The sequence below is a fragment of the Eubalaena glacialis genome, chromosome 10, assembly GCF_028564815.1.
Source record: "Eubalaena glacialis isolate mEubGla1 chromosome 10, mEubGla1.1.hap2.+ XY, whole genome shotgun sequence".
Lineage (NCBI taxonomy): Eukaryota > Metazoa > Chordata > Mammalia > Artiodactyla > Balaenidae > Eubalaena > Eubalaena glacialis.
Window position 1 is genome coordinate 3126876 of NC_083725.1, and position 16127 is coordinate 3143002.

A 16127-nucleotide genomic window follows, 5' to 3' on the forward strand; every position below is an offset into this window, starting at 1 on the left:
CCTCCTGGGCTGTGAGCTGGCAGAAAGCCACTTCCCAGCACACGATTCAGATAAAACTTCACCTCTGGCCCTCCACCACCTTTATAAATCTTCCTCCGAATCTCAGTTGCCAAGGACCTTTACACAACAATACTTAGAAAGACATTCAGCTTCCAGCCAGCCAGCCGCAGAGCCCACCATACTCCCATAGAATCAATATTATCAGACGGTTAAAAGATAATCATAATACTTTAGATCCTTAAAGCTCCTTTGAGCCTAAAAAATGTTCAGAGCACTTTCATATTGGTTCTTTCATTCTACCATCACCACCTCTGACAGTGGGAGGAGGGTTTAAGGAAGGAAGCTGCTAGTATTCCTTAATCCCATCTCCCACAAACCCGAGGCGCCGCCTCCTGCCCCTCGCATCACAGCTGACAGACGAGCAAACCCCTGACTTGTGTTCCACGGTCCTTCTTGGTGACGGTTCAGTGTTTCTGGTCCGGCGGGCTTGCTCCCCGCCACTCACCCCGCAGTCTATCACCACGCAACCCCCAGAGGCTGGGTGCAGAGGCCGTAATCCTTCCCTGTGGCCTCAGCACAGCATCCCGCCAACACGCTGGGAAGGGGGGGGGGGGCTCCCTGGGGACAGCACTGACCGGTCAGGCTGCTTCTTTCTAGAAAAGAGGTTTGGGTTCACACACTCAGCAGTGGACGGGATCCCGCTTCGGCATTAATGCCGCACAGAGTGCGATGCCTGTTGTGTGATGTCCTGAGTGAGGGCTGTTGGAGCCTTCCTGGAGGAAGCGAAGAGGATGCAGCGTCGTGGGCAGAAATGCTGTGACCATGGAACAGAACACGGAACTGAGCGCAGCTGGAGAAAAGGGCCGGAAAGGACAAGTCAGGACACCAGGACCGGCCTCTAGGGCACGTACAGAACCAGGCCCCAACCTCAGTAGTGCCAAGTAGTGCCAATTGAACAAGACTAAGGAAGGGGAAACTTTCCAGAAGGCACACCTGGGCCAGCACAGGGAGTGAGCAGAGGGGGTGGGGCTGTCCCTTCAGGGACTACACAAGTGACGATCTCCTTCCACCCAGGGGTGAATCCGGGTCTGGTTGGTGGCTAAGGAAACGGGAGAGGGCAGACAACAAGGCAGAGCACCTGCAGCCGGGCCAGCACCGCCGGGCCTGGTCGTGCGCTCATGCCCACCCTGTGAGTCCCAGCCTCTGCTGTCATCAGCTTGGGGGCTCAGAGCCGGCTCTGGGCTGGCTTCTTCCTGGCCAGGAAGAGCCGGGACAGGTCTAGCTGGAACTCACACCAAGGAGAAGGAAGGAAGCACAGCCGGGCCCTGTCACCCGGCTCCTCAGAACCAGAGTCTTCAGGGAGGGGGCAAGGCTGCAGGGGGCTCAGGGCTCCAGGTGAGGTGGCCGGGGCCCAGGAGGCCAGGGAATGGCAGGTCTCTGCACTGCAGTGCGTGGTACCTCTCTGGCCCCTGGCTCTCTTCTTTCCCTCTTCCCATGTCCCTGGAATCCGTGTGGATGGTAGGTGGGTCTGGCTTCCCTGTGGCTGGAAACCCGGGGCCACAGGTCTGGGCCGCCTGCCTTTGGCCCCAGGTGTGGGTCAGGCTCTTCTGCACTCCTGCTCTGAGAGGTCACCCTATGACACGGAGACTGGCTTTGCAAAGTGCTTCCAGTTATAATGGGATTTAGTAAATGCCTCGTGCCACACGAGCTGGGGATTCTGGCGGTAGGATGGAGCTAGATGTTGCCTATATACAAGGGTGTAGAAAGAGGAGGTGGAGCCCTCAGCTGCCAGGTGCCTCAGCTCGTGATTGCCCAAGTCAGTAATCCCATCCTCCTGGCTTCCTGCAATTGGGGATGGAGAAAAATCAATCCTCAGCAGAGATTGGATGCAATCATGTAATATGTATAACCTCGGGATCTTTGTTTTGTTTTGGTTTGGTTGTTTGTTTTTCAAGTGCAGGCCTGAAGTCAAGCTGACATGAGGTCTTAGGCTTCAGATTGAAGCCTGGCACTGACATTGCTGTATTCAAATCATCCTTAAGACTGGAGGGAAATGAGGGGGGGTTAGAGATTGTAGGGAAATAGCATGACTATCACGAGTCCCCTGGCCAGAGACAGACCAAGGGCTGCTGCAGCCAAGCTGCCTCCATCGCACTTTGATTCAATTAGGGCCTGGAACTGCTGTGCTCTTCCCACTGGCTGTCGTCCCAGCCTCACCTGCTGGGCTCATCCACTTGTCTCTGGCCCCGAGGGGCTGGCGTGGTTCCTTTCGAACCTCTACTGCTGGTCTCAGGAACCTGTGTCCACCAACCACCTGGCCTCCCTGCTCAGATGCATCTACGTGTGTGGGCGTCAGAGGGATGGATGGGGAGCTCCTCAAAGCATCCCTTAGAGACCGCCTGGCCTGGAGCACAGGGCTGTACGGCTTATGAAGTGTGGGTGTTCTCTCCCTCCATCCTCCCAATAGCCTAGAGGGGTCATATTCTCTTCAAAATGGTTTTCAACCTGAAAAACTAGAGTTTCTGAAACATTAAACGACTTCCCCAAACCGCACTGAAAGTTGGGGGCAGAGCCTAGGTTAGGACGTGGTATGCCAGTTTCCTTCCGCTCAGATGGCCCCTGGCTCGCTCCAGGGAATCGGGACGCAGGCTTCATTGCAGCAAGCGCTTCTCGCAGCCAAGCAAGCACGGCAGACCCTGCCCAGCCAGGCTGAGCATCAGAGCCTCCAGTTCCACAGGCCCCTGGGCCTTCCAGAAAGGTCTAGTGATAATAAAATAAATGCAGCAAGAACCGAATGATAACAATGGTTCTATGGCAGGTAGGAATTGTTATTCAGATTGGAAAAAATTGAGGCTAAAGTTATTACTCAGAGGAAGCTAGTAAATTGAACACAATCGTACAGCTATTGAGAGTTGGAGCTGTATTTGAACCGAGGGCTGTCTGGCTCCAAGCTGCATTCTTTGGGTAGCTAGGAACCAGGTGGGGAGAATGCACCACAGGTCCATCCGTTTCCATGTAGACCAGGGAGTGACACAGACAGAGGGGCTATGCAGGGCCGGGTGCCTCCACCAGGAAGACGCCACCTTCGCAGGCTCTGTCTCTCTGGTCTGCAGCTGCAGGACCATGGAGCCGGGTGGAGCGTGGCAGGTCTGTGGTGCTGGCCGACCAGGCAGGGAGGAAGGGAGCCTGATGCCGGTGCTGAGGGACAGAGTTCACCCCAGAACTGGAACTGCACAGCTGTCCCCCATCAGTGGGAGAGTCTGGGTTGCTTCCTGCAACTTGTGAGCTCCGGTCCCTGTGACATGACGGCCATGTGGCCGCAGCCCAGGGGGCCCACGGCCCTGCTCTCCACAGACTCTGCTGTGCTCACTCATCGAGCCACAGAGAAGCAATTCTAGAGAAATGGAAAACACAGTCTCCCCCTACACATCCCTGCCTTGGTGAAGGCGGTTCCTTCTTGCTTGATGATTTTGTTCTTCCGCTGATGACTGTGGCATTTGCATCTATATCCTGCAAACTGGCGTCATCTTATTTGCCAGCCCCATCTACTTGAAACTACAGGCCTAGGATGGAGCTGTAGTTAAAGAGATTTCTAACGTCATAAATTTGGACCAGCCTCAGTCTACCTGTTTTCCTTATCTTTAAAGAAGGAATTAAAATCCTAATGTCCTCTCCCTAACAGGAGGCTGGGATGAGATGCTGTCATAAACGTGTTGCAGACTATGAAGAGCTAAGCAATGGCAACAAATTGCTGTGATTTTGCACTTACGGATGGATATAGCCTATCGATCCAGGACATTTGTAAGTTCCTTGAAAACTCCAGCCGGGTTTTATATTTCTTCATCTCTTCCATAGGGTCCAGTTATGCAAATATTGTTTATTCAGTAAATGCTTGCTGCAGCCTGGCCCCGGAGAGGCTGACGTTTTGGTCTGGACAAAACAGGCTCACAACACAATGTGAAGCCGCCCAGTGATCTGTCTGTGTCGGGGTGTGGTGGGGCGGGGAAGGCGGAAGGCAAGCAAAGCTCAGAAAAGGAGCCTCAAACCAGAGAGAACTGCAGGTGCGCCGCACGGACGGCGTGAAGGGGAGCTCGGAATGGGACCCTCGGGAGGTGCCTGTGGACGGTGGCACCAAGGTCAGGTGGTCCTTAGACAAACCCCCCCACTCATAAGCAACCCAGCGCCCCAACTTACGACACCCTCCTTAGTGACGCTTTCTTTCTGAGACAGCCTGACCTCAAGGAAGAGGCTTCTGCCTCCATCTCCCTGGAGAAAGCAATGTGGCCAAGCGCGGGGAAGGTTGGGTTCAAATCACAAAATCTGGGGTTGAGTCCAATCTCAGCAACTGAGCACTGGTGTGTCCTGGAACAACTTATTTCAGGTCTCGAGTTTTATTGTTCGTCTCTACAATGGAAAGAACATAATCTGCTCGGCTGGCTTTCTCCTCCGTGGCAGGGATCTAATGAAGGCTCTCAGTAGATGGTGTGCTGACACGGGGACCCAGCTTCACAAGGAGCCCGTGTTTACAGGGTAATTAGCCTGAATGTGACGTGTCTATCTATCTGTTTTTCACCATGATTTTACTCTGAGGCACCTGTTTGAACCCAACATCAAGATGGGGCCATTGCTGTTCCTTCTCCACAATACCCACCATGTTCTTGGGGTCCTCCCCACTGACCTCTAAAGGACAGGGGTACCTGCTTGTGGAAAGTAACCTTAAGCCTTCTGTCCATAAACCCTCAAAACAGAGGCCTTAGAGAAGCAAATGTAAAGGGACAGAGGCAAAGAGTAAAGTAGATATCTTACAGTCCTCTTCCTCCTTTCCATCAAATTCTGTTTCTTTGAGGCCCTGGGGCTGTGGACCCTGCCATATTGCCACAGCTTAGCTGGGCTCTCCAGGGCAGTTAGTAACTCATCCTGAGAATTGGATCCAGAGCGGCGCCCCCAGAGGGCCCTGACACACACGTGGTCGGCGCCACAGAGTGAGCCAGCCGTCCCTGTGGTCCCTCTCCCCCTCTCCTCCTCCTCAGAGTGATGGGCAGGATTTATAGGGCTGTCCCAGCGACACGCCATCTCAGTAACTGCAGAATGGCAGTTGTAAAAAATCCCATTTGCCAGGGTATTAGAATCCCATTAGCACTCCCGATGGAGAAATAACCCCGACCCTTCGGAAGGAATTCAAGATATTTGGGCACCAGCACTTGGAGTGTTATAGGCCCTTCCCCTGTTTGGAATGATCATACCAACAGACATAAAGCCTCAGGCACCAGATGTCCTTGGTCCATAAACCCCTTGAGAAAAGTCCTAGGAATGATGTATGAAAGGGCCTCTGGTCCAACAAACAGGCTCCAGAATAATCACAAAAGGTAATTGACACAGGGCCCTCTGATTTGTCTGTGCTCGAAAGGGAGTGGTTTTAGGGGAAGCCAGGTTTGGATTTCAGAACCTGACTGCTCTCTTACAGCCTCTCACATCCTCTTTGCCACTCCCCACACCATTGCCAGAGCAGTAACTGACATCCAACAGAAACGCTGACAAACTTCTCCTGCCCACAGACTGTCAAAACACAGTCATCTGTAAAACAAAAGGATGATCACTGAGGGGCATTGTCATAGTGTCGGCTTCAATCACTTCACTTTATCAATGAAGCAACAGAGGCTCAGAGAGGTGAAGCAACAGGCCCAAGATCACACAGCTCATTAAACTGAAGTCTCCTCATTCCCTGTCTGCATTTTTAAAATTTCCAGGTAATATCAACGCTATTGTTTCTGGGACCACACTGATAATCCAGGTCATTGGGTTTTGTAAAAAATTAAACACAACAAAGCATATAAAGTCTTTAACATGGTGAGAATAATTACTCTATAAACGGCTGTTGTATTACACGTTTGAGATTTAGACCATACACCATAGTTTCAAGAGCATTTAAAAGACTGACTATGTGCCATAAGCTGAGCTAGACATACAGTGACATCTTGTCATCTAAGCTTCAAAGTACTCCTGTCTGACAGGGCACATGGCCCTTACTTCTCAGATGGGGCAGGTGAGGCTGAGAGAGAAGAGGAAGGAGGAGACAGCTTAGTGGCTCTAAGGTCAGATGCCTGTCCCCCGACCCCACCTGCTGTAGGTGCAGAGCAGCGTCCTGACTCGTGCTGACACACCCTGCCTGCTGGCCAGCTGGGGACGATATGGCTGAGGACGAGGTGGGTTGATTTCAACATGCATACGTTGATTCTGAGGCTTGAGTGCCAACTGCCAGAGGAAGAGACGTGGCCGCCACGGGATGGAGTGGGATGCGGGCACATGTGCAGACAGAAGCAGCAGAAAGGGATGGACTGACTGACAGGATGCATGATGGCAGGGAACTGCATTGCATACTGAACCTGCAGATCAATAGAGACACATATCCGGGGAGTCCGGCAGCCCACAGCTGTGTGGAGGTGCACACAGACCAGGGCGAGTGTGGAAGGCTGCGAATCTAGGGAGACACAGTCCAGCCCAGAGACAGGCAGAGAAGCATCACACGTGATTCAGGCAACGCCGTCTGTGAGAGAGACCCCCAGCGCCCTGTGAAGTGGACCCCAAATTCCACCTGGAGCTGGGAGCAGGCGTCATGCTGGTGCTCAGCTATTTTCAATCCCTTCAAGCTCTTTTGCCCTGAATCTCCGTCTGAGAAATCCATTCCTGTCAAGCCCCGAGGGGTTAACCGGGGCGGTGATGGGCGGCTGCAGCCCCACCTGATTTGAGGGCATCCCTCGGCAGGGGAAGGTCCGTTTGTGCCTCTGGACCCACATTCTGAAGTCAGAAGTGGGGTGGGTTTGTGGCGACAGCGGAAGGGGCAGCAGGGGCAGCTGGTGGCTGGGCACCGGTGGGCCGGGCTGTGGAGGGAGGAGCGCCGGGTCTACAGCGGGACGGGGCGGAAGAGGGGCCTGGGGGGCTGCTGGGCTGGCTGGTGCTGGCTGGGGTGGGCCTCGGGACCGGGTCACAGGTTCCCTCTGAAGGCCCTGGCTCAGGCCTTCCTGCTGGATGGCCCGCTCTGGAGGCAGGAGCAGCCCTTCTGACATTGGCATCTGAGTTCATCCCCACTCCAGGTAACTTCGCCTCTAACAGAGCAAGTGAATGGATCAGAGAAGAAGGAAAGCCACGCCACCTAGCCTAATTCAAGCCTATGACCTCAGAGACCGAGTGGGCCTGAACTGCCCGATGATCCCTGTACATTCTCCCAGCGAATCCACTTTCCTTTCCCCCGGAGGGGACCACCTTACAGCTCCCACTTTCTCCAACCCTCCTTCCTTCCCCAGGTGGAGACCTCACTTCTCACACCTGTGAGGGGCTGGACACAATCAGAAGAAAACAAGCCATCTTCCCCCTGGCCCTGGCAAACCCACCCCCATGTGTCTGCTCCATGTGTCCTCGTGTTTCCACTTCCACCTCAAGTCAAGCCCTGCTCTGCGCTCGGGATTCCACGTGCATCCCCTCTGCGTCCCCACCAGGCCGCTTCCTGACTTTATCCATCTTTGTTTCCTCACTTCCATGGGTTCCCCTGCCCTGGCCAATCTCGTCAGCCTGCAGATGCCAGGCCAACTTGCTTCAATGTCTCCCAATGAAAACAAAGAGACATCAACCAGCCAAAGGTCTCCCCGAAGCCCCCGAAGAAGTTCTCTGTCTCCTCCATCTGCACTTCCTCAGTCCTCATTTTCCCTTGACCGGAATTCAGGTCGTCACGAAAAACAGTGACTTCTGACCTGTCAAAGCCAGTGGGCACTTCTCAGTCCTTATCTTACTCGGTCTCTCCCTCAAATGACACATTCGCTCAGTGGGGTACCTTGATCAACATTGGTGACGTGCTGGGCCTGTCCCCGGCACCAGGGATACGTCTCTAAATGGACAGAGAGGCAAAACTCCCTGCCCACCTGCCCATGAGGCTGTGTTCTATGAGAAGACTGAGCTCAGCCGGAACAAACAGGTGCCTTGTGTGCGGAGGGTGAGTGATGGAGAAAAATAAATGGGGGAACTGGGAGCAAAGGGACCAGAGTCAGAGATCCCAGCAGCATCCTGCCCGACGGGCTGTCACCCCTCTTACCATCCCTCCCTCCCTTTGCTGCGCTGGGTGCACACGCCTGCGTCTCCTCCCCGCAGGTCATTTGCTGGCTTCTCCTCTTCCTCGTGACCCCCCAGGACTGCAGGGCATCATTCCTCCCCACGGCCCCCTCTGTCTACACTCTCTCTGAGCTCTCACCCTGTCCAGCTCTTTAAGGCCGTCCTAATGCTGCTGTGTCCAGCCTCCATCCCACCTTGAACTCCAAACTCACAGATCCACTGATGGCATCTCCACTCAAGTCTAACAGAGAACGTCAACCTCACAGTTCACAGCAGAACCCCTGACTCAGGCCGACCTGTTACGCACACACACGCCTGTTCCTCCCCTGTTCTTCCCATCCAACAAGCTGCTCAGGCCAAAATGCTGGTGATCATCATTGCTCCTGCTTTCTCTTACCTGCTGTCCCGCCTTCAGTTCTACAGCAAATGCTGTCACAACAGGGCCTCAAAAACACGGCCTGCATCTACTCCACGTCCACGTTATCTCTTATCTGGACTCGCAAAACCCTGCTCATGGGGCCTCCCGACTTCATTCCCCAAAAGCAGCCAGGATGACTTCTTCAACATGCAGGTCAGATCTTAGCATCATTCCCTCAAGGACCCTCCAGTGGCCTCCCTCCCCTCCCCTTACCGCCCCCCTCTGGGCTCATCCCCTGCCATGTCCCTTCTCACTCCCAAACAGGACAAGCCCTCCCCCGCCCGGCCCTCTGCCTGGAACCTTCTTCCTCGGGATATCTGGGCAACCAGCTCCTCCCACAGGCCCTGGTCAACCATCTCCCGTGCCCACCCCACCCCCTGCCAAGCCACACTGTGTCCCTTCCCTCCTCCAGACGCTTCACAGTGCTCGCTGCTCTGACAAACAGGCTTTGTTGCTTGTCCTTACTGATTTATTTGCTGTCTGTTACTCTCACCAGAGTGTAAACCCCATGAGGTCAGGATGCCGCCTGTCTGGCTGGATTGCACAGGCGCTCTAGGCAGGCTTGCGGTCAGACTCTGGATTATTTCCAGCTGCACCTCTTACTCACTGGGGGGGGGGGTCCTAGGCCCAAGACTTCACTTCTCTGTGCCTCGGGGGTCTCAGCTGTAAAATGAGGGTAAACATAACGTCTGCCTCATGGGCGTGTTGTGAGGGATGAGAAACAGGTAAATTAGACGATGTGGAGCAGAGCTTCATGGGAATACACACTCAATAAATATTTGTGGAATAGGTAAATCTTAGCTCCTAATGGTCCCCTTGGGGATAAAGATTTAAAGAAGAGGCAACAGGCCCTTCTACAGGGCTCCTGCTCCCTGCGACAGTGAAATGCATAACCTGGCCAGAGAAAGAAGAAAGCGTGGAGCTCTCTCAGGACAGGTCTACACAGTTCACGACTTGGGAGGTTTGTTTTCTCTAATATCCACCGTGGTCATGAGGGGACAGAGCCGCTGCAAGGAGGACTGTGGGGTCTGAAGCCCAGGGCCATCAGTGCTGAGTTGGGAGCCTCAGGATGGCACTCCTGCTAGGAGGCAGGGCAGGGAGCACACGAAGTCCTTCCAGTGAATTCCACCCCACCCCGACTTCCAGGGACACGCAGCACTTCTTCTCACTTCTTTTACCCCTGATCCATACCGGAACACACATCACCCAGGGGGTTCTCGGCAGGGATGCAGCTTCTCAAAGAGGGCGAGTGAGTCACAAAATAATAAAATATAAACGAATCACGGGAACTACGTGGATAGCTGACGACGCACAGGCACACAGTAACAGCGTGGGACAGACCCAGAGCTCAGTAAAGGGACTTAATCTGGTTTGGGGGCTCAGGAGACTTTTCCCTGATGCAGAAGGAATTTGGCATATTTTTAAAAATTATAATAGGCCAGTGTGTGAAACAAGAGTGGAAGGGCCCAGAGGACAAGTTAGAGATTTTTGACCTTTTTTCCCCAGAGAAGGGGAGCCGATTTAGAGTTTAAAACAAGTGAATGATATGATCCAGTTTGTGTTTTGAAAAGGACATTCTCTATGGTGTGGAGGAGGGATTGGAAAGAAACGAGAGGGACGTGTGGGTGGGAGGACTCCAGGGGTGGTTGGAGTGGTCCCGGCCAGAGACAGGAGCAGCTGGGCCCAGGTGCTGTCAGTGGAGATGCAGGTGGTCACTCTGTGGGCAAGACCAGGACCTGCTTCAACACCATTTTACCTCCGTGGGGCAGTTACCACTGGACCCATTCTAAAGGTGAGGACACAGGCTCAGCGTAGTTGAGTACCTAGGTGACCCAGCTGTCGAGTGACAAGGTTGTATTTGAACCCATCTGTGGACCCCAAGAATGTTTTCTTTGTCCACCACCACTCAGTCACTCCACAAAGAATGTGAAAAATCATTGAATCTGTGCTCCGAGATTCTCCCATGAAATTACGGACACCTGCTCAGTGGGTACATCTTCCAGGCTACACGAGTTGCAATAATCATTGTGTTTAGTGCGTGGCTGCACTGGGCTCTGAGTGGCCTCCAAGTGCTGGAACGAAATGTCCCGGGACCACTTGGCCAAGTGATGCCGCTCCTGGAATGGCAGTGCCAAGACCAGCCTCCTGCACCGAGGAGAGCACAGGTCACATCTCCCATCTGGACCGGACGCTGGCAAGACCACGCTGGTTAGAAGCATCCGTGGCGGGAGCAGCTGCCTCCAGAAAAGGACACGTGAGAAAAAGACCAGAGGAGAGCTGAGCAGTGTCCCCTCCTGGCAGCCGGGCCGGGGCATCCCAGCCAGCCCTCCCCAGCAGAGCTCCCTTCCAGGCCCAGCGCAGCCCACTCCAGCCTGGGAAGGAGCCACTCATGTATATGCAAATGCCAAGATGGGAAGGCAGGCTGGGGGAATTAGCATTTTGAATGAGACTAGACAACAGGGAAAGAACGGAAGTAATGGGCAATAACTTGCCATGGATTTTGGAGAAAAAGGAGGGGAAAGGTCCTGGCCCCAGGGCAGAGGTCAAAGCTATCTGCAGGACTCAGAAGAAGCTTGTAATAACCATAATAAAAATAACAATAACAGAATCAATAAAACAACAGTACAAAATATACAATTATTTCAGTAACAGTTAACCAGCATTTAGCAACATGCAGAGCGACAAGTGCATCCATCTCCCAACCACTCCACAAGGCGAGGAGCGTTCGCTCGGTGTTATGGAACGTGGAAACAGAGGCTCAGGTCTGTCTCAAGTCACGTGACCAGCATGAGGCAGAGCCAGGACTTGAGCTTCGCTCTGTCTGACTGCAGAGCCTGTATTCCTAACGTCCAGTCAAAGCTGCCTCTGTCCTCTTTTGCACCATCCAGAGCACTGGAGCATGGCAGACACGGCTCAGGCAGCAGCAAATGGAAGGATGGGGGTGGGCGATGGCGGGCAGGAGATGGGGGGGCGGGAGATGGGGAGTGGGAGATAGGGTCCCACTCACCAGGGCCTGGTGAGGGGGAGGTGGAAATGGTGACCCTCCTCCCTGACCAGAGCATCCCCTAGAGCCATGTTTCTCTCCCCAAACCTGAACAGCCCTGCTGTGAGGCAAAGCCCAAAGTCTGAGAATTCAGTAATAGCAAATCCCATCTCTGTCCAAGGAGGCCCAGAGGTAGGGGCATGGGGGTGACTGTGGGCTGGGATGTGTGGGCACCTGTGCTCCGGGGTGAGGCCTCTCAAGGCCCCTCCGTGCGCATTCAGAGTCACGGCCGTGACTCTTATGGTCCCTGCTTACGATGTTCACGCCACCTGGTTTTCACTCGTGGGGGCCTGTGGGCTGGTGGAGCTGCGGGCCCTCAGGAGAGGCTGCCAGCGGGCCTGGAGCCACACACCTATCTGGGATTCACATCAGGCACTACCAGCTTTATTGAGTGGAGTACTGAACTGGAACAAACTAACTGCTCCCAAATAAGCTGATGGAGATGCTGGGTCAGGATGCCCCCCAGCGAAAAGGGATTGGCTGATCTTTACCCACTCGGCACGCAGCTTCTGGGAGCTTCTGCACCTACCCCCTGCCCCCCAGGTGAGTGATGACGGGTACAGGGTGTGTGTGTGACCCAGGCCGCGGCACCCCTGACCACCTGGCCTTGGCTATGCAGCCCTGGCCTGCTGGGGTTTGCTCCCTGCTTTGTCTGCAGGCAGGGACTTGGCCGCTGTCCCAGGTAGGGCCCCTTCAAGGTGAATGCAAGTGCCCTAGAGCCAGAGCAAGGAGGAGTTCTCAGAGATGCCGGGGACGTGACAGGAGCACAGCTTCAGAGCCTCCAGGAGGCCGCCCCTTCCTCAGATTGAGGAGGTACCCCCGCTGGCTGCCAGCAGGACCTTGAAAGCATCATTCTTTGGTGTGAGGGGGTGTGAAAACCATCACCTAGGTTATTCTCAGCCACGAACTCTAAATCCCAGAACAGGAAATGACCCCAGAATGCCCCCGCATCCCCAGGCCTCTTGCGGGGGCTACGCCAGACAAGCCGATGTCCAGACAGGGGAAGGGGCGTCTGTTTCATTCTGAACATTTGCCTCCACAGATGCCAACTTGCGTTCAGCCCTAAGGAGTTCAGTTTTGGATTCAGCCAAACATCTCACGTTTGCCTCTCGCTGGGATTGGAAGCCAATTCAGATCGCTCGCCATCACTTTTCAAAATCTTGTCATCCATTCTGATAAACTAACACCTCTGCCACCCTCCAGCGATCTCTTTTGCTGACAAAGCCATCGCACCAGTGAAGTGGGATGCAGCATCTGGGGGGCGAGGGGGGTTGGTAATGAGACATTCTGTTGATGTGCAGGTGGTCTGGGAATGCAGCTAGGAGACAAACTTGAACCTGAGGCTTTTGCTGAGCCTGGAGTAGGGCTGCTCCCAGGGTGGGAACAGGGCTTTGGGGCAGGAATGTCTGCCATGGGCTCTGGGGGTGCCGCCCTGGAGCAGCCGGTCCCCCTGCCCAGCCTCTTTCCAGGCCGGTTCCTTCTGGCTGCAGGCCCAGGCAGCGGGCCTGATCTCAGCCCGGGAGGAGGGCCATTGGGAGCGTGGGGAACCTCTGCTGGGTGGGAGGAGGTTCCAGGGGAGCATGGCGGGAGGCGAAAGCCTGCAGGGCAGAGCAGGGGCCCGGGGGCCTCACCACCACACCATCCGGAGGAGAAGGCCTTGGCCGCTGCTGCTCCCAATCAGCCTGATTGCAATCAGCCCGAGAGCCGCGCGCATTCAATGGAGCAGGCGAAACATGCAATCTGCAGAACGCATGTCAGAAATCACAACACAAACAACTCCAGGGCGCGTGGAGGAGAGACGCCCACAGCAGCCTCTGGCCGCGCTGTCCTCCTGGCCCCGGTGACCAGGCTGGGGACGAGGGGCTACGTGGATGGTGAGAGACCCAAAGACCCCGGACGGCATGCGTGATGAGCTCAGAGTCGGGCCACGTCAGCCCTTCAATCAGTCTCTTTTACTACTAATTTCCTCTCATGTTTTTTAATTTAATTCTCGGCTTCCTTCAAATACCAGTCAATGAACCATCCAAATTTCCTCCAAATACCCTTGAAAATGTTGAATTATGCAATTAAGGTTGGTGTAATACAATAATATGAGGAGAAATGTTGTCATACATATTTTAATGAAACGCACAGGCTTGGGAGGGAGAGAGAGAAATTTCCCCAGAGCCGTCCTCTCCTACCTCTGGTGACTGTTAAATCTTCTTCTCCATCTTTTGTTATTAAAACCCTGCCATCGGGCTTCCCTGGTGGCGCAGTGGTTGAGAATCTGCCTGCCAATGCAGGGGACACGGGTTCGAGCCCTGGTCTGGGAGGATCCCACATGCCGCGGAGCAACTAGGCCGGTGAGCCATAACTACTGAGCCTGCGCGTCTGGAGCCTGTGCTCCGCAACAAAAGAGGCCGCGATAATGAGAGGCCCGCGCACCGCGATGAAGAGTGGCCCCTGCTTGCCGCAACTAGAGAAAGCCCTTGCACAGAAACGAAGACCCAATACAGCCAAAAATAAATAAATAAATAAATAATAAAAATAAAAGGAATTCCTTTTAAAAAAAAAAAAACCCTGCCATCAACGCAAGTCCCAAATGAGCACCACTGGATGGGACCCCGCAGGGACAGCTGCAAAGACTCAGCAGATTTGGGTTTGCGAATATCAGAGGGAGGTCACTGGGTGTGGGATTATTCTGCCCACGGACTTATGCATGATTTACTTATTCATTCAAAAATATTTGCCAGGTTTGCCTGGGACTGTCCCAGTTTTAGCACGTAAAGTCCAGTGACTCAAAAAACCCCTAATCCTAACATGAAGCTGTTTTTTGGCTAATTTTGACGTGTTTATTAGGCTCAGAGGTACCTCCTCTGGAAAGCGTTCTCTGATAACTCCGAAATGGACTCCATCCTTCCTCAGTGCCATTAGTCACTCCAACATTCTGTACTGTGTGTCACCACACTGGCTTCCACCCCCGCCAACAGACACACACTTCACCATGGTTCCTTGAGACCAGTATCGTGTCTTATTTGTCACTGTATTCCTAACACCTCACAGAGCTTGAACAGGTTGTCGGCACTAAAATATTTATTGGATGATCAATAATAATGATGTAGATAGCAGTAATGATAGTAGTGATTATTTATTCAGATTTACTATGCACCTGACACATGAGAGCAAAACTTAAATGACATAAAGGGGTTTGATAGAGCTGGAGAGAAGCATATTTGAGAAAGAGAGAGCTGTGTATGTGTTGAGAAAAGTACTTGGAAAAAGCTGGGTTAATAGAACTTATTGAATGACAGACAATTAGGGGTACAAGAAGAAAAGATGTTTGAGGAGAAATGCTTACAAGTTTGTAAGAGAATAAAGTTGAAATAAGAGGCTACAGGGAAAAAAGTTAGGATGGATATGTAGGTTAGGCTCAAGTGTAGATGCCATAAATATGAAAATCAGTTGCTCAGCCTTGACTGAGTAGAAAATAGAATCCCAATACTGGTTTCTGGGCAAAGGAAGCAGGAGGTAAAGCACAGGGAAATGTTCTGAGGTTTGTGTCCTTTTTGATCTGACTTTAGCTCTGGTTTACCACTTGGGAAACCACTTATGTTTCTGGGCCTCACTGCCTCATCTGTAAAGTGGGGGACTGGTACCTAACTTGAAGAGTAGTTTTGAATCAGGGGCAGTGCCTATGACCTACAACATAGCCAGCAATGAACAATGAAGGCCACCATCACTATCATCAACATCATCATCATCATCACCATCATCATCACATCATTATCATCACCATCACCACCATCATCACCATCATCACATCATCATCATCATCATCATCATCACATCATCATCATCATCACCATCACCATCACCATCATCATCATCACCATCACCATCATCACCATCATCACCATCACCATCATCACCATCATCACCATCATCATCATCATCATCACCATCATCACCATCATCATCATCACCATCATCATCACATCATCATCATCATCATCACATCATCATCATCATCATCACCATCACCACCATCATCAGCATGATCACCATCACCATCACCACCATCATCACCATCATCATCATCATCATCACCATCACCACCATCATCAGCATGATCACCATCACCATCACCACCATCATCACCATCATCATCATCACCATCACCATCATCACCATCATCATCATCATCACCATCACCATCATCATCACCATCACCATCATCATCATCATCATCATTATCATCACCATCACCACCATCATCACCATCATCACCATCATCATCATCACCATCACCATCACCATCATCATCATCATCATCATCACCATCATCATCAGCATCATCATCACCATCATCATCAGCATCATCATCACCATCATCATCATCATCATCATTATCATCACCATCACCACCATCATCAGCCATCATCACCATCACCCCCATTGAGGAGTTTAAGGGAAATTAATCTAATGGACTATGGGGCAAAGAGAATTCTCCCACTTATCAATGGCCACTGGCAAAGCTACAACCTGGGTCACCTTCTAGGTCAACTTTAAACAGAAAATATTTAGTAA